Here is a 19,723-nt window from a genome sequence, read left to right on the forward strand (position 1 = left end):
TGCACTTCAGCCTGGGCAGCAGAGCAAGACTCCATCTCAAAACAAACAAACAAACAAACAAAACAAAACAAAACTCAGTTAATCAAAAACAAGGACAAGGCATAAGAAAAAAAGGAACAAGGAACAGATGGGACAAATAGAAAACACATAGCATGATGACAGATTTAAATTTGGTCATATCAATAATTAAATTAAATATACATGGTTTAAACAGCTCCAGAAATTAGACAAATTATCAGATTGGATCTTAAAAAGCAGGACCCAACTATATTCTTTCTACAACAATCCCATTATAAATATAAAGACACAGATAGGTTAAAAGTAGAATAATGAAAAAAAAAAAACATGCCAACACTAATAAAAAGAAACCCAAAATAGCTATATTAATATAAGACAAAGTGGACTTCAGGATAAAGAATATTACCAGAGATAAATAAAGACATCACATACTAACAGGGTAAATTAATCAAGAAGACATTACAATCTTATATGTGAATGTACTTAATAAGAGAGCTTCAAAACACATTAAGCAAAAACTGATAGAACTAAAAGGAGACATTTTAAAAAATCTGTAATTATTGTTGAAGTGTGGTCCAACACTCCTCTCTCAGTAATTGATAGAACAAATGGATGAAAAAAAAATCAGTAAGAATATAGAAGATTGAAAACACTTTCAAGACAGTCCATCCAACAACAGCAGAGAGAATACACATTCTTTACAAACACACATGGAACATTCACCAAGAGAGATCCCTCTCTGAACCATTGAAAATAGATTCTATTCTGGGCCTCAATAAACATAAAAGGATTCATATCAAATAAAGTATATTATCTACACAACATAATTAAAATGAAAATCATTAATAGAATGACATCTAGAAAATTCTCAAATATTTAAAAATTCAACAAAACATTTTCAAATAATCCACAGGTCAAGAAAGAAATCACAAGGTAGAAAATTTTTTTTTAACTGAGTGAGATGAAAATGCATTATTTAATCTGATGCTTGCAGCTAAAGCCATGCTTAGAGGGAAATTTATAGTATTAAATGCCTATATTAGAGAAATAGAAAAATCTCAATTCAATGATCTCAGCTTCTACCTAAAGAAAATATAAAAAGAAAAGCAAATAAAACGGAAAGTAAGCAGAATGAAGCAAGTAATAAACCCAGCAGAAGCCAGTGAAATTAAAACAAAATTAATAGAGAAAATTGAGCATACTAATAGCTTGTTTTGAAACAAGCATTAAAACGCACAACCCTGTAGCCAGACTTTTTGTTTATTTTTAAATGAACACCAGTGCCACTTGCCAATCCCAGACTGTCTTCTCAAATGACATAAGACACAAATTAAAAATAAAATGAGTTAAAGAATGGACAGAAAGCAGTTTGGGGTCCTAATGGTCATTGAAAGCAGGTTGGGCCGTAGACTTTCTCTCTTTTTATAGGTATAAAAGTGAAAGAATGATAAAATAAAACACAACAAATTACATATTTTGACAAGTTTGCAAATAACACAAATATTACATAATTTAGAAAAATATATTAAAAATTAATCGTTTAACATACTTCTATAATGTTTTCAGCTGCATTTATTATTATTATTATTATTATTATTATTTTGTGACAGCGTCTTGCTCTGTTGCCGAGGCTGCAGTGCAATGGCATGATCTTGGCTCACTGTAACCTCTGCCTCTTGGGTTCAAGTGATTCTTGTGCCTCAGCCTCCTGAGTAGTTGGGATTACAGGCATGAGCCACTATGCATGACTAATTTTTCTTTTTTCTTTTTTTGTATTTTTAGTAGAAATGGGATTTTGCTATGTTGGCCAGGCTGGTCTCCAACTCCTGACAACAAATGATCTGCCCACCTTGGCCTCCCAAAGTGCTAGGATTACAGGTGTGAGCCACCACACCCAGCCAACAATGATTTTATAAGATCACTTTCTATAGAGATTTCAGAAAGATAATTTGATATTCACAGAAGCCAACCTGTGGCCATTCCAACCACATCTGACAAAAACCAGAGGCAGAGAATTTGAGACATTAATTAGTCTACTACTTCTATTGTTTCTGATATTACCATACACTAGTGTCACTGTTGAAAATAATTTTGGCATGGCCTGATACATCTCTGTCCATTACTGTAGTGATGCCCCTGATGATTTCCCCTCCAAGAATTTAATGAAGTTTCACTCAAGTTCAGTCACATTCAATCATTCTTCCTGTGCCAGATATTGACTGTTGGTATTAAGTCCCGTAGTAGTCCTTCCATATACTCTCTGTTACCGCTCAGTCTAGAAGCCTGAAAACTACATTTCCTAATCTCTCTTACCAATTAAATCCAGGTGATTTTGCTCAATAACACAAAATTATAAGTAGGAAGAATGCACAAGCCATTTTGCTCCTGGCAACAGATTTAGAAGGATCGTAGAGTTCCAGGCTCCTCAACATCAGTAGGAATACCACCTCCCTGCTAGCAGAGGTGGCCATAACAGCAGCCATAGCAGCAAGTATGTGCTCACAGGCTCTGGTAATAACACCTTTTGTAACTCAAACTCTGGGGGCAGTAGGGACTTCCTTTAGACACTGATCTGTAGGTAACCCCACCTTTTGCTCTGCTAAAAATTCCAAAAGTTTTGTAACAGGTTGCCTGTATTAAATCCTCTTCTGTTTGAAATACATAGAAAGGTGGGGTTTTTTTGTTTGTTTGTTTGTTTGTTTGTTTGTTTTTAGACAGAGTCTTGCTCTGCCCAGGCTAGAATGCAGTGGCGCCATCTTGGCTCACTGCAGCCTCTGCCTCCTGGGTTCAAGTGATTCTTGTGCTTCAGTCTCCCAAGTATCCGGGATTACAGGCATGCACCACCATGCCCAGCTAATTTTTGTATTTTTAATAGAGACGGGGTTTTGCCATGTTGGCCACACTGGTCTCGAACTCCTGACCTCAGGAGATCTGCCTGGCTTTGCCTCCCAAAGTGCAGGGATTACAGGCGTGAGCCACCACACTCAGCCAATAGAAAGGTTTTTATCCCCTTGACTGGATACTGATAGAAACAATTCCCAGTGCATGTTTACTAGGACAGACTTATTTATGTGCTGTGCTAGTTCTAGCTATTCCCAGAAATATTCAAGACCTGGCTTTGGGCCTGGATCACCAGTACAGATTTCTTGTGACCTCACGGTTTGTTGTAACTTGTGATGTATTTTTCCATCAGCACACCTCATTGGGATCATCTTCATATATTAGAGAAATTCTATACACATTGAGCCTCACAAAGGAAGAGGTCTGGGTACCAGATTCTCTCTTCCCAGGAAGTGCCTTTGGAAATTTACTTACTGCCTACTGAGAAGCTCTGCAAGCTGAAAGGTCAGTTCTGGAAGGGTGGCCTTTCCATTGATTAAAGGTCTTGTTACACGCTTTCCTCAGGGGCAGAGTTGCTTCACTGCTGCACATTTGCGTAACGAAGGGGCCAGTACTCATAATGGAGATAAGAAGCTGTGTTTTATGGTAACGAGGAATATCCATCGTGATAGAGAAGAGATTGGGACCCAGGATTAAATAAATGTAAATTCCACCTTCCCAGATACACTGCTAAATAAGGGGAAAAAATAAATTTTGAGTTCACGACTTATTTCTTTCCACTATTCACCAACCATTGTAATCTAGAGACTTGTGTTCTAGAAGGGCAGTTTGCTAAACAGATTTCCACAAGCAGAAGCTAAATGTGATAAATGCAGATTTCAGTTTGCTGTAAAGAGAACAGTTTTGCAGTAAAGTCGGGGCTGAAGAGTATCCTTGTCTCTTTAGTAATCAAATAAAAACAGTTCAGTAATTAGTGACAGACTTTGAACTTAGACAAGTTAATTAAGAACTGTGGGTCGATATGTCTGTTGTATAAGAATTATATTTAGAAAATAATTAATGTGCTTTTCTCTTTTGTCTTCCTGAGACCTCAGTCTTTATTTTTGTTGGCCTGGGGCATCTACCTGTTTTGTGGGGAGTGATGAGTTTAGGATTGTTATAGAGAAACGCAAAGAAAGGACTAAACTCTTAAAGATCATTGATTGGAAAACATATGTTAACCCTCACATTTAGCATTTCTAAATCAGATGTGTCTTACAGCCTACAGTGTATCACAGTTTTAGTAGTGATGCTCTTTTCCCCTTTATTTCTTAGGAGTAAATAAAATCATGGTGAATCTTATAATTTATAGCAATGTAGATTTAATGAAACACTTCTGATACTCAAATAGCGTTGACGTTTTAAATTAAGATCTGCTTTACATGAGTTTTGACAAATGCAAACACCCTTTCCTCTATCAAGTCATAGGATAGTTCCTTTTCCTCAGAAAGATCCCTGACCTCAGATGATCTGCCTGGCTTTGTCTCCCAAAGTGCAGGGATTACAGGCGTGAGCCACCACCCTCTGCCCATAGAAAGGTTTTTATCCCCTTGGCTGGATACTGATAGAAACAACTCCCAGTGCATGTTTACTAGAACAGACTTACTCTAGTAAATTCTAGTGTCCCTTTCCAGTCAATTCCTACACTCTACCCTCTGTCCCTGGCAAACATTGTTCTATTTTTTTTTTTGGTCACAGATGAGTTTTCCTACTCTAAAGTCCTAGAAACAGAATTGTGTGGTGCATGATCCCTCGTCTGGCCTCTTTACTCAGCGTTTTCTCTTGCGCTTCTTCCTGTTGTGTGCACTCGTAGCTTGTCCCTTTGGTTGGGGAAGAGTCTTCCGTTACATGAATATATAATTTGGGCCAGGTGCGGTGGCTCATGCCTGTAATCCCAGCACTTTGGGAGGCCAAAGCAGGTGGATCACTTGAGGTAAGGAATTCGAGACCACTTTGCTGAACATGGTGAAATCCCATCTCTACCAAAAAAAAAAGAAAAGAGAGAGAATTAGCTGGGCATGGTGGCATGTGCCTGTAGTCCCAGCTACTCAGGAGGCTGAGGCAGAAGAATTGCTTGAACCCAGGAGGTGGAGGTTGCAGTGAGCTGAGATTGTGTCACTGCACTCCAACCTAGGCAACAGAGTGAAACAGTGTCTTAAAAAAAAAGATGAATATGTAATTTGTTGATGGATATTTGGGTTGTTTCCTGTTTTTGGCAATAATAAATAAAGCTGTGATGAACATTTTCATACAAATATACATATATACACATATATATACACAAATATATATATACACACATATATACACAAATATATATATATACACACACATTTTAATTTATCCTAAAACTTTTCTAGGAGAAGCATGGCTGGATCATCTAGTAGGGGCATATTTAAAACAGGATTTTGAAGCAAAACAATCAATAGTCTTCTCAGCCAGGTTACTTTCTCCAGAGAGAATGGTCACTAATGTCCCTCTAGCATATCAAGTGTCAGGTTTGATGGCTAGCCCTTAGAATTCTTTTTCTTTTTCTTTTTTTTTTTCTTTTTTTGACAGAGTCTCTGTCGCCCAGGCTGGAAAGCAGTGGTGCAATCTCGGTTCACTGCAACCTCTGCCTCCCGGGTTCCAGCGATTCTTCTGCCTCAGCCTCCCGAGTAGCTGGGATGACAGATGTGAACCATCATGCCCAGCTAAGTTTTGTATTTTTATTAGAGATAGGGTTTTGCCATGTTGGCCAGGCTGGTCTCGAATTCCTGATCTCAAATGATCTTCCCACCTTGGCCTCCCAAAGTGCTGGGATTACAGGCATGAACCACCTTGCCTGGCTGGTTTATTAATTTTAAATGATTAACCGTCCTTATGAGAAGTCCAAACCTCAGCATCATGCAATGTAATCATGTAACACACCTGCACATGCACACCCAAATCTAAAATAGAAATTAAAAAATAAAATGATTAACCCTGAGACATCTCTGGGCAGGGAAACTATTGGAGAAGAGGAAAGAAAAGCCTGTGAGCCCCAAAGTTGTGGTTCGTGGAGCAAAGATGCCATTTGATTCTTCTGGGTAGAGTGGGCAGATGGTCCTTGCAGGACCTGGGGGGAGACGCATATTTGAGAGTCCCCACACGTCATTTCCCCTTCCAAACCCCTGATCTGCCAGGGGCTCTTGACTGAGCCGTATCCACTCTGTGTCTTTCTCCTTGTCTACTTCAGTAATTTCTCAGGTGAATTCTTAATTCAGTCACAGTTTGGTTCAAAAACCTCCTTAGGATTTCATTCCCCTCTTCCTTGGAGAGCTACTGTTAGGGGTCCGTACCCAGGGAGCCCTCTGGGGAGGGGGCCCGGGGTGGTTACCATGGGCCACACATGGGAGGCGGGCAGGGCTCCCTCCATTTCTGTCCCTGGTGTCTGCAGGTGCTGAGGATTCCCAGTGGGTGGCACCTGTAGATCCTGGGTGCCCGTTCAGTTCCTGGCAGGGACACCTGCCTGCAGCTCTGGCCCCAGCTGCCTGCGGGTCTGCAGGGGATCGGCGGGGAGCCAGGCCCCTCCCTTGTTAATTCCCTGGAAGGTGTGCCTGCTCAGGCTCTCAGTTCCCCATCCCTCACCGGTTGGATACGCGGTGACATTTGGTTCTCGTTCAGGCCATGTTTGCCCGAGGGAAACTCAGAGGGCTGTCTGAAGCTTTCTCCCGCTTTTCCTCCTTCCCGTGGGCAGGATTTGTACTCCTGGCTACTGCTTCCAAAACGCAGCCGGACTGCCCTAGGCTTTTGGGTATCACAGTTGAATGGATTCTGAGTATTAGAACCTACTCTTCCTCCACAAATTGGGAAGCAGCAAGAAGCACAGAGTTGGGGCACAGACTTCACCATCCCTCTTTTCCTTTTCTCTTCCTTCACAGTGACAGCAGAGAGCGGCGTGGGTGGGAACGAAACCAGTTCTCCTGCCTGTCTCCCGTTTCCCCACCTTTTCGGCTTTGCACCTGGTGGAGTGTTCCTGGCACCCAGCAGAGGAACACCTGGTGACTTTGTTCTCGCAAGTCCGCGTGGAAGCGTTGCATGGGAACAGAGCATACAGTGTGGAGCCTTAACGTGGGAACTCTGCCACACTGTAACACTTTACACACCATTTTGTCCCAACAGCAATGGAGCCTCTTGTAGCTAGGTTTTCCTTAAGGAGTGGTGTTAAATATTTGTAAAATGAACACATCACGTAAAGAGCCTAGAGTCCAGAGATCCTAGCAGATGGTGTTACATCCTCATCCTGAGGCACGTGGAGGGGGGTTTCCGAACACCTGCGTTCACCCCTACAACTTGGATTGATCTGGGCACCTCTGGGAAACCTGTGGGGCGGGACCCGTGACTCTAGTTGCATTTTTGGAGGAGTGAGGCTGGGGGAGAAGAATAGGGAAGAACGCAGAGGACGTCCTGGTACCTCTCTCAGAGATTCTTCCGTGGGTCTGTGTCAAAACCTTGCGGAAAGCAAAGCTGGGGGCAGAAGCCGGGGATGCAGGATTCACAAAGGATTCTGTGAGACGCTAGGACACGGTAACTTGTCTTAGTGCCCAGGTGATAAAATACGACATATAATGGGAAGGAGGAGTGTGTTCCCCTCCCACAGGCGGAGCCCAGGAAGGCTGCCTTGCAGGATGCTGAGGACTCCTAAAAATATCTGAAGGAGACTGTGTGTGTGTGTGTGTGTGTGTGTGTGTGTGTGTGTGTTATTTACAGGTTATTACCAAGAACACAGCCTCACCTGAGTCTGCAGGCTCTGAAGGAGACCGTGTGTGTGTGTGTGTGTGTGTGTTATCACCAAGACTGCAGTCTCATCTGAACCTGCAGGCTCTGAAGGAGACTGTGTGTGTGTGGGTGTGGGTGTGGGTGTGGGTGTGGGTGTGTGTGTTATTTACAGGTTATTACCAAGAACACGGCCTCACCTGCGTCTGCAGGCTCTGAAGGAGATCATGTGTGTGTGTATGTATGGATTATTACCAAGAGCACGGTTTCATCTGGACCTGCAGGCTGGTGAGGCCAGGAGAGATTCACTCAGGGGCCAATCCAAAAAACAGAACCTGGCTAGGAATTTCAAACAGGTGATTTTTTGAGAAAGAGTTTTATTGGGGGTTTAGTGAACGTTAAAAAACTGCACATATTCGAAGCACACAGTTTGGTAAGTTTTGGCATGAGTACACGCCCATAAAACCACAATGAAGATAATGCTCCTTTGTCATCTTCCCTGACAGACTTTGATCTGCTTTCTGTCACTATAGGGCAGTTGGTATTTTCTAGAAATTTATATAAATGGAGTCAAACAGTATATACATATATAGTGGCAAAAAGCACATAATAAAAAATTCACCATCTTAACCATTTTCAGGTGTACAATTCTGCAGCATTAAGTACAATTGCCTTGTTGTGCAACCATCACCACTATCCTTCTCCAGAACTTTTTAATCTTGCAAAACTGAAACTCTGTTCCCATTAAACAATAACTCCGGCCAGGCGTGGTGGCTCATGCATGTAATCACAGCACTTTGGGAGGCCAAGATGGGTGGATGATCTGAGCTCAGGAGTTCGAGACCAGCCTGGGCAACACAGTGAAACCCCATCATTACAAAAACACAAAAAATTAGCCAGGTGTGTTGGTGTGGGCCTGTAGTCCCAGCTACTCGGGAATCTGAGGCAGGAAAATTGCTTGAACCTGGGAGGCGGAGGTTGCAGTGAGCCAAGATCACACCACTACACTCCAATCTGGGCAACAGAGCGAGACTCTGTCTCCAAAGGAAAAAAAACAAACAAAACATAACTCCTCCTTCCTCTTACCCCAGCCCCTGGCAATGACCATTCTACTTTCTGTCCTGGTGAATTTGCCTACTCTAGGGAACTCAGATAAATGCAATCAAACAGTGTTTGTCCTTTCATGTCTGGCTTATTTCACTGAGTCTAGTGTTCTCGAGGTTCATCCATGCCATAGCCCATGTCAACATTTCCTTCCTTTTTAAGGCTGAATAATATTCCATCATGTGTATGTACCACACTTTGTTTATTCTTTCATCTGTTGATGGACACTGGGTTTGCTTCCACCTTTGGGCCATTGGGAATAATATTGCTATAAACTCTTTGAGACCCTGTTTCCAATACCTTTTGTGTATATACCCAGAAGTGGAATTGCTGGATTATATCATAATTCTATTTTTTTTAGCATCTACCATACTGTTTTCCACAGCAGCTGCTCCATTTTACAATCCCACCAGCAGTGCACCAGAGTTCCAATTGCTTCATATCCTTGCCAACACTTGTTATTTTCTGTTTTCTCTTTGATAGTAGCCACCCTAAAGGGTGTGAGGTGGAGGCTTTTAAAAAAAATGTCCCAGTAAACAGCCTATGGTGATCAATGTTCCTTATGCATTTTAAAAGAATGTGTGTTCAGTCTTTGTTGGGTAAATTGTTCTATAAATTTCAATTAAGTCAAATTGTTGATAATGTTGTTTAAGTCCTCTATATTTTATTGGTTTTTCTACTTGTTCTACCTGTTTCCGAGAGTGAGAGAAGCGTATTGAAACCTCCCACTATAGTCACAAATTTGAGCATTTACTTTTGCAGTTCAGTTAGTTTTCGCTTCATGCATTTTGAAGCTCTAGTATTAAGTACATAGCAATCCTAACAACCCTAGTATTAGGGTTGCTCTGGCCTCCTGATGAATTGATCCTTTCAGCATTATGAAGTGACCTTCTTTGTCCTTGGTTATATTTGTTACTCTCAAATTTGTTAATCTGATATTAGTAGCACCACGCCAGCTTTCTTGTGCTAAGTGTTTCTAATCTTTTTACTTTGAATTTTTTATTTCTTATGTATGGGTATAATTTATTCTCGCTTTTAAAATCCAATCTTACAGTCTTTGTCTTTTAATTGAGATGTGTAGACAATTTACATTTAAAGTGGTTATTGATGGGCATGGTGGCTCACGCCTATAATCTCATCACTTTGGGAGGCTGAGGCGGGCAGATTACTTGAGGTCGGGAGTTCAAGACCAGCCTGACCAACATGGTGAAACCTCATCTCTACTAAAGATACAAAAGTTAGCTGGGCGTGGAGGTGCATGCCTGTAATCCCAGCTATATGGGTGGCTGAGGCAGGAGAATTGCTTGAACCTGGGAGGCGGAGGTTGCAGTGAGCCGAGATCCAACCACTGCACTCCAGCCTGAGTGACAGAGCAAGGCTACGTTTCAAAAAAAAAAAAAAAAAAGGATTATCGATATGGTACGGTTTCAATCCATCATCTTGCTTAAAATAAACCCTTTATCCCATCTGTTCTTTGTTACCCTTTCTCTCCTGTCTGCCTTCTATTGAAGTGAATTTTAAATATTTTTCCATTTTACTGCCTTTTGTTGGTTTATTACTATAACTTTTCATTGTGTTATTTTAGTGGTTGCCTTAGGGTTTTTAGTATACATCTAACTTACCACTGTCTACCTTCAACTGATTTTATAACAGTCACACATAGTACAAGGACTTGAAAATAGTGTACTCCCATTTCTCCCTTTTATCTATTGTTTTCATAGATGTTATTGATATTTATGTTATGTACTCTCCCTACATTTGTAATTATTTTTGTTAAAGTATTTTCAAAGGTATTGAAATGAGAAAAGTTTTCATGATTTTACCCATGTAGTTACCATTTCTTGTGCTCTTTCTTCCTTTCCATAGATCTGTATTTCCAACTTGAACTATTCTTCTGCCTGAAGACTTCTGTATTAGTTCCCTAGGGTTGCTATCACAAAGTACCACAAACTGGGTGGCTTAAAGCAACAGAAATGTATTCTCTCACAGTTCTAGAAGCTGGAAGTCTGAAATCAAGGCATCAACAGGACTGTGTTCTCTCTGAAGGCTCTAGCAGAAGACCCTTCCTTGCCTCTTCCTAACCTGATCATTGCTGACAGTCCTTGGTGTTCCTCGGCTCATGGCATCAAACTCCAATCTCTCCAGCTGGGCGCAGTGGCTCATGTCTGTAACCCCAGCACTTTGGGAGGCCAAGGCAAGTGGATTACTTGAGACCAGGAGTCTGAAACCAGCCTGAGCAACATGGCAAAACCCGGTCTCTACTAAAAAAAAACCAAAAATTAGCCAGGCGTGGTGGCATACACGTGTAATCCCAGCTACTTGGGCGGCTGAGGCATGAGAATCTCTTCAACCCGGGAGGCAGAGGTTGCAGTGAGCCGAGATGGTGCCACCGTACTCCAGGCTAGGTGACAGAGTGAGACTCTGTCTCAAAAAAAAAAAAAAAAAAAAAAAATCCTCCAATCTCTGACTCTGTCTTCACCTGGCTGTCTTCCCTCTGTGTGGGTCTGCATCCAAATTTCCCTCTTCTTATAAGAACACCAGTCATATTGGGTTTAAGGTCCACTCTAATCTGGTATGACTTCATCTTAACTTGTTACGTTTCCAAAGATTCTATTTTCAAACAAGGCCACATTTGTAGGTTCCAAGTAGACATGAATTTTGGGGAGACATTATTCAATCCAGTGAAATTTTAGCTGAGTTCTTTAATATTTATTGGCATGTAAGCCTGCTGGTTATGAAGTCTTTCAACTTTTATACGTCTAAAAATACTTATTTCATCTTCATTTTTGAAGGCTATTTTCCCTGCATATAGAATTTTAGGTTGACAGTTTTTTCTTTCAGTAGTTTAAAGATATTGCTCCACTTAAACTGTTACCAGAGAGAAATCTGCATTTATTTATTTATTTTGAGACAGAGTCTCACTCTGTCACCCAGGCTGGAGTGCAGTGTTGCGATCTTGGCTCACTGCAACCTCCACCTCTTGGGTTCAATGATTCTCCTGCCTCAGTCTCCTGAGTAGTTGGGATTACAGGGATGTGCCACCAGGCCTGGCTAATTTTTGTATTTTTAGTAAAGACAAGGTTTCACCATGTTGGCCAGGCTAGTCTTAACTCCTGACCTCAAGTGATCCACCTGCCTCGACCTCCCAAAGTGCTGGGATTATAGGCATGAGCCACCGGGTCTGGCTGTCGTCCTTATTTATATTTTTCTGCAATGATTCATTTTTCTCTAGCTGCTCTTAAGATCTTCTCTTTATTACTGGTTCTAGGAGTGGGGTCTGTGGCTCGGGCCTTACGAAATCAGAATATCTCACGTCTTCTGGTCACAGTGCAGGAGTAGATATGAGACCTAGTTTGAGTCAACAAGAGTGGAGAAGACATTTGCTGGAAGCTCCAAAGAGGGAACCTTATTTCTTTTCTTATTTCTAGATGTGATAATCTGATATTAATTCTGGAATAGCTACAACCTGTTGGCTATCACGAGGCTAAGCCGGTCTTTGGATATACGTGACATCACTGGAGACAGAAAAGAGAGAAGAAAAAATACCCATAACCAGGTTCTTGATAAGGTTGCTGAGCCATGCAGGAAGCACCACTGGAGGGTACACAGTTATGAGAGACAGTGGGTTTTGATTTTCTATTACAGTCACGAGTCACTTAACGATGGGGATACTTTCTGAGAAATGCATTGTTAGATGATTTTGTTGTTGTGCAAACGTCACAGAGTGAACTTACACAAACCTAGATGGTAAAGCCTACTGCACTCTGGGGCTGCTATAGCCTATCGTCCCTAGCTACAAACCTGTAAAGCAGGTTACTATACTGAATACTGCAGGCAGTTGTGGTACAAAGGTATATATTTGTGTATCTTTTTGTTTGTGTGTTTGTTTGTTTGTTTTTTTGAGAGAGAGTCTCACTCTGTTGCCCAGGCTGGAATGCAATGGTGTAATCTTGGTTCACTGCAACCTCCACTTCCCGGGTTCAAGAGATTTTCCTGCCTCAGCCTCTCAAGTAGCTGGGATTACAGGCACGCGCCACCACACCTGGCTAACTTTGTATTTTTAGTAGAGTTGGGGTTTCACCATGTTGGTCAGGCTGGTCTTGAACTTCTGACCGCAGATGATCCACCCGCCTTGGCCTCCCAAAGTGCTGGGATTGCAGGTGTGAACCACCACGCCTGGCCGTATTTGTGTGTCTAAACATGGAAAAGGTATGGTAAAAATATTGTATTATAATCTTATGGAACCACTGTCATGTATATGCAGTCTGTTGTTGATGAAAACGTTGTTATGCAGTGCATGGCTATATTTACAACTTAGTCTCGAATGATGCATTTGCTGATACGGTGCTTGATAATCCTATTGCTCTGAGATAACAGATTTCTTCTCATCCTTACCCTCATATCAATAGGCTAGCTCTGAAGGTATGTTCATCAATATCGTAGAAGAAGAGGACACGTGTTTCACGCTGCACTCTTTAAGAGGAGAAACGGAAATAACGGAGAAGTTTTTAAAACTTCAGCAGGTTTCCCTTTGCGGTTTCTGACTTAGCCAGAAGACATCAGGCGAAAGGAACAGCTCCATGTGAGCCAACATTTCGGAAAGGCTTCAGGGGTGTTGGAGAATGAATGCAGTGATTTTCTGAAGAAAAGTAGGGGAGTATTCAAATTAATAAAGAGAACCAATGTTATTTTATCTTATGTACTTGTTTACCTCCTGTAGGGAAATCTTTTTCAGATAATATTTATGGAACAGAAAACATGTATTTACTTGAAAGTCTGCTGTCATGTTGAATATTGATTCTGGAGTCCATTTTCCATTGAAAAGATTTTGATACTAATATGACTATACAAACAGAATTTTGGTGGAGAGGGTGTCTTAGTTTGTTTTGTGTTGCTGTAACCTGAGAATACCTGAGACTGGTCTTTCTTTCTTTTCTTTCCTTTCTTTCTTTCTTCCTTCCTTCCTTCCTTCCTTCCTTCCTTCCTTCCTCCCTCCCTCCCTCCCTTCCTTTCTTTCTTTCTCTCTCTCTCCCTCTCTCTTTCTTTCTTTTTTTCGACAGTCTCGCTCTGTGGCCAGGATGGAGTGCAGTGGCGCAATCTCTGCTCACTGCAACCTCCGACTCCCGGGTTCAAGTGATTCTCCTGCCTCAGCCTCCGAGTAGCTGGGATTACAGGTGTGCACCACCATGCCCAGCTGGAGACTGAGTCATTTATAAAGAAAACGTTTTATTTGCCTCACAGTTCTGGTGTCTGGAAAGTTCAAGATTGGGCATCTCCACTGGGAAAGGTCTTAGGCCGCTTCTCCTCGTGGTGGGAGGTGAAGCGGGGGCTGGTGTGTGCAGAGGTCACATGGTGAGAGAGGAAGAAAGGGTGGGGAGAGATGCCAGGCTCTTTTTAACAACAAGCACTTACGGGAATGAATAGAATGAGCACTCACTCACCCCCCTCACCCAGGGAGGGCAATCATCTGTTCATGAAGGATCCACCCTCATGACACAAACACCTCTTATTAAGTCTACCTCCAACACTGGGAATCACATTCCAACATGAGATTTGGTTGGGATAAACAACTGTTAGAGGTGTTTGAACCAGAGCAACTCCATCTTGAATAGGGGCTGGATAGACTAAGGCTGAGACCTACTGGGCTGCATCCCCACATGGTTAAGGCATTCTAAGTCACAAGATGTGACAGGAGGTTGGCACAAGATACAGGTCATAAAGACCTTGCTGATAAAACAGCTTGCAGTAAAGAAGCCGGCTAAAACCCACCAAAACCAAAATAGAGACAAGAGTGACCTCTGGTTGTCCTCACTGCTACACTCCCAGCAGTGCCATGACAGTCTACAAATGCCATGGCAATATCGGGAAGTGACCCTATATGGTCTCAAAAGGGGAGGCGTGAATAACCCACCCCTTGTTTAGCATATCATCAAGGAATAACCATAAAAATAGGTAACCAGCAGCCCTCGGAACTGCTCTGTCTATGGAGTAGCCATTCTTTTATTCCTTTACTTTCCTAATAAACTCGCTTTCACTTTACTTTACAGACTCGTCCTGAATTCTTTCTTGCATGAGATCCAAGAACCGTCTCTTGTGGTCTGGAGCGGGACCCCTTTGTGGTAACAAAACCATATCCAAACGATAGCTGAGGGTGTCATTTCAGTAGGAGTGTGGGTGATTGATACAGTTAGGATGCTGCCCTAACAAGGGCAAAAATCATAGCAAATGGGAAGGTTATTTCTGTCTCACATGCAGTCCGAGTGTGTGCACTGCTGCTGGGGCACCTCATGGGGTCAGACTCCCAGCCTCCTCTGATTTTCTTTCCCTCTCAGGCTTCATGTGTGGCTTATATCCTCCCAGTGGTTCTAGCTCACGAGAGCAAGAGCACGCAGCCACCAGTGAGAGATGAAGGAGGGTGTGTGTGTTCTTTTCAAGGGCACACCCTGGGCATCACACACATCACTTCTGCTCATATCTCTGTAAACCAAACATAAAATTCTAAGCCCCCAACTGACTGAATGGGCCCCTTCTCGGCCAAGGGGATCCCCAAGAAACCGAAAAACTAGTTCAAGTCATGACAAAAAGTGGGGGGGTTGACACGCCTCATTGTAATCCCTTCCTTTGGAATTCAGGCATCACTGATCAGCATTACATTAAAATAGAGATCATAAGACTGAAGAAACAGATGCTTTAGCAATAAGATACCCAATCCCAGCTTGATTCTGGTATAGCATCACATGACATATAACAGGCCAAGAAGGAAATAAAATTATTTTACCCCAAAATATTTTTTGACATATTTTGAAGTGGCCCTGCAAAGCTGTCTCTTAATTTTCATACTGGAGGAATCTCCTTTCTCTCAGTGGGTCTTTTCCAGAGAGTCTGACGTCTGTTAAGGTCCGATAAGATATATGTGCTATCTATTCTCTCTGAAGCCTGCTATCTGGAGGCTTCATGTACATGACAAGGACATGGTCTTCCACAACCCCACCCCCCTTATCTTAACTCAAGCATTTCTTTTTACTGACTTCAACTCCTCAGGCATAGCTTAACTCTTTCAACCAATTGCCAATCGGAAAACTTTTGAATCAACTATGACCTGGAAGCCTCCCACTTTGATATGTCCCACCTCTCTAGGCTGAACCAATGTATACCTTACATGTATTGCTTTATGTCTTTGCCTGTAATTTCTGTCTCCTTAAAATGCATTAATATCAAACCCAGCTGTAACTCAACCACCTTGGGCACATGTTCTCAGGAACTCCTGATGCTGTATCACAAGTCATGGTCTTTAATCTTGGCAAAATAAACCTCTGAATGGATTTAGACCTGTCTCAGATACTTTTTGGTTTACATCTCATCCAAATTTAGTCACATGACCACACTTAGCTGCAAGGGAGGCGAGAAAATGTCATCTTTAGCTAGGGGGAGAAATGTGTTGGGTTAAAACTTGGGGATTTTATTACTGATGGTGGAAGGGAAGAATGGATCTATAGGACCACAGAAATCTCTGTCATAATGGTTTATTTGCATAGTTGTTTTAAATTCCCAGTCTGATAATTCCAACATGGTAGTATCTGAGTCTGGTTACAATGCTTGCTTTGCCTCTTTAATCTGTGTTTTTTGACATTTAGCATACCTTGTAATTTTTTGTTGAAAGCTGGACCTGATGTACAGCATAAAAGGAACCAAGGTAAATAAGCCTTTAGTGTGAGGCTTTATGTTTGTCTGGTTAGGAGTTAGGCTGTGTTTGCTATTTGCTGTAGCTGTAGATGTCAGAGGCTAAAATTCCCTCTAGTGTCTTTGTTTTGTCTCCCCTCTCATCTTTGGGCTTCCTTAGAGACTGCTTCTTAAAGAGGGACTGAAACATGCAGTTGTTTCAGCTGTAGTCCCCTGTGATCACACAACAGTCCCATTGATGTGGTGGTAAAGTGCAGGGGAAGAGGAACCATTCCATAGTCTTACGGTTAGGCTTAGTCTTCAGCAAGCCTGTACCCCTGGGCTGTGACCTTCACAAGTGCTTTTCATTCCCCTCCTCCCTTAGCTGAGACTAGAAGGGCAGAGAGGCTAGAGCTGGTTATTTCCCTTCTTTCAGGTTGGTTAGACACTGGTAAAATTTAGGTTGGTTAGACTATGGTAAAATTTAAGATAGTGAGGAAAATACTTTTTCTTGAGGGCAGGCCTTGTTGGACAAGTACTGAATGCTCTGGCATATTTCAAAATGGTACCTGTCAGGCCTCTGAGCCCAAGTTAAGCCATCATATCCCCTGTGACCTGCACATATACATCCAGATGGCCTGAAGCAACTGAAGATCCACAAAATAAGTGAAAATAGCCTTAACTGATGACATTCCACCATTGTGATTTGTTCCTGCCCCACCCTAACTGATACGATATGTTCTTCTGCGCCCTTAAGAAGGTCCTTTGTAGTATTCTCCCCGCCCTTGCGAATGTGCTTTGTATGCCTATCCCAAATCTATAAGAACTAACGAAAATCCCACCGCCCTTTGCTGACTCCTTTTTCGGACTCAGCCCGCCTGCACCCAGGTGAAATAAACAGCCTTGTTGCTCACACAAAGCCTGTTGGTGGACTCTCTTCACACAGACGCGTGTGACAGTACCTTTTCTCTTTCCCCCGTCAAAAGCACAAAGAAGTTTTTCTCCCATCTTCACTGTGAAGACCTCATTGAGTTCCTGGAGGGAAAGGTCATGAAAGTGGGGACCCCCTGTGACTGGGTTTCTCCCCTGAAATTTTTATCTCTCAGAAGTGTCCACACTGAGCCTCCAGCAATTTGTCAGTTCCAGTTTAGGTTTTCCTGCCCCTCTGCTGGTTCCAGTAGCAGGGTTGGTTCCTGGGCTTCTGGTCCGGGAGGTTGTGATTTCCCTGTATCAGCCTGTCTGCCTCTCCAATATTGGGGACAGTGAGCTACCCTGTAATCTTACTTCTACAGACCTAAGAAGAGTTATTGACTTTCAGTTTATTCAGGTTTTCAACCCACAGCAAATTAATTGATTATGCACGCTGGGAGCCAGCCAACACAACCCCTCCATGAAAATCACTGGCAGGAATTCATCATTTAGCTGAAGGAATACCAGTGAGTAAAAACTAAAACCAACTCACGATGGTTCTGGTGATGCGTCAGGAACAGCAGCCATCCTGGGAGCTATGCAAATTTTATGTTCTTGATAGAATACCGAATTGGAGTCTTCCATAAACTTTAGTAATATGCTAATTTTAGTTTTTGAAAACAAAAATTCAGGGTCCCCTGATAACTCACTTAATAGAATACTAAAGTCACCAATAAAGACTTTAGGAGGATCCTTCTGAGCTGATGACCCTTCTTTGAGAATCATGAGTAAGATAAGCAATATTCAAATATTTTGGCCTCAGGATCTCCTTTTTAAAAAGTTGAGGTGAAATTCACATAACACAATTAACCATGATAAAGTATACAATCCAGTAGCTGTTCGTGTGTTCAACATGTTGTACAACTATCTCCTCTCTCTAGTTTCAAAACTTTTTTTACCACCCCAGAAAAATCCCCTGGCAAACACTTATCTGCTTTCTGTCTCCATGGAATTGCCTATTCTAGATATTTCATATAAAATGAGTCATACAGTAGTGACCTTTTGTGTCTGGCTTCCTTCACTCAGCATAATGTTTTTGAGGTTCATCTAAATGGCAGCATGGATCAATACTTCATCCCTTCCTGTGGCTAATACTCCACTGGTAGGGATATACCATGATTTGCTTATCAATTCTTTTTTTTTTTTCGGAGAGAAGAGTCCCTCTGTCACCCAGGCTGGAGTGCAGTGGCACCATCTTGGCTCACTGCAACCTCTGCCTCCCAGGTTGAAGGAATTCTCATGCCTCAGCCTCCCATGCAGCTGGGATTACAGATGCGCACCACTATGCCCAGCTAATTTTTTGGATTTTTAGTAGAGACAGTGGAGACGAGGTTTCACCATGTTGGCCAGGCTGGTCTCCAACTCCTGGCCTCAAATGATCTGCCCACCTTGGCATCCCGAAGTGCTGGGATTACAGGTGTGAGCCACCATGGCCGGCCTTTATCCATCCATTTGTTGTTGGGTATTTGGGTGTTTCTACCTCTTGGTGAGTGTGAATAATGCTGTTATAAACAGTCGTGTACAAGTTTGTATTTAGACACATGTTTTTGTCTTTCTTGGGTGTGTACCCAGGAATAGAATTGCTGGGTTATAGGACAAATTTATGTTTAGCTTTGTGAGGAACTGACAAAACAGACTCTGTTTTGCACAGTGGCTGCACATTTTGACATTCCTACCAGCCATCTGTGAGCATTCCTATTCCTTTTCCTAAAGTCATCTTAATGTGTATGAAGTAGTATCTCATTGTGGTTTTGATTTGCATTTCTGAAATGACCAGTGATGTTGATGTGCTTGTTGGCCATTTGACAGGAACTTTGCATGTTATTTAAAACTATTAAAAATGATAGAGGATACCAGGCTGGGTGCCATGGCTCACGCCTGTAATCCCACCACTTTGGGAGGCTGAGGTGGGCGGACCACTTGAGGTGAGGAGTTCGAGACCAGCCTGGCCAACATGGTGAAACCCCATCTCTACTAAAAATACAAAAATTAGCCAAGCTTGGTGGTGGGTGCCTGTAGTCCCAGCTACTTGGGAGGATGAGGCAGGAGAATCACTTGAACCCGGCAGGCAGAAGCTGCAGTGAGCCGAGATTGTGCACTGCAATCCAGTCTGGGCAACAGAGCAACACTCCATCTCAAAAAAAAAACAGACAAAAAAAGCACCAAAAAACTATAAAGGTTTTTGGTTATGTAGATTATAGCTAGCAATATTTATCATATTTATAATAAAAACCAAGACTTTTTAAAAAATATCATTTATTCTTTTATAAACAATAGCAATAAATTGATTGTATGTTAACAGCAGAGTGATGACCTCATCACGTATCACATAGCTTCTGGAAAATTCCACCATACA

This window comes from Pongo pygmaeus, chromosome 8 (genome assembly GCF_028885625.2).
Source record: "Pongo pygmaeus isolate AG05252 chromosome 8, NHGRI_mPonPyg2-v2.0_pri, whole genome shotgun sequence".
Taxonomy (NCBI): Eukaryota; Metazoa; Chordata; class Mammalia; order Primates; family Hominidae; genus Pongo; species Pongo pygmaeus.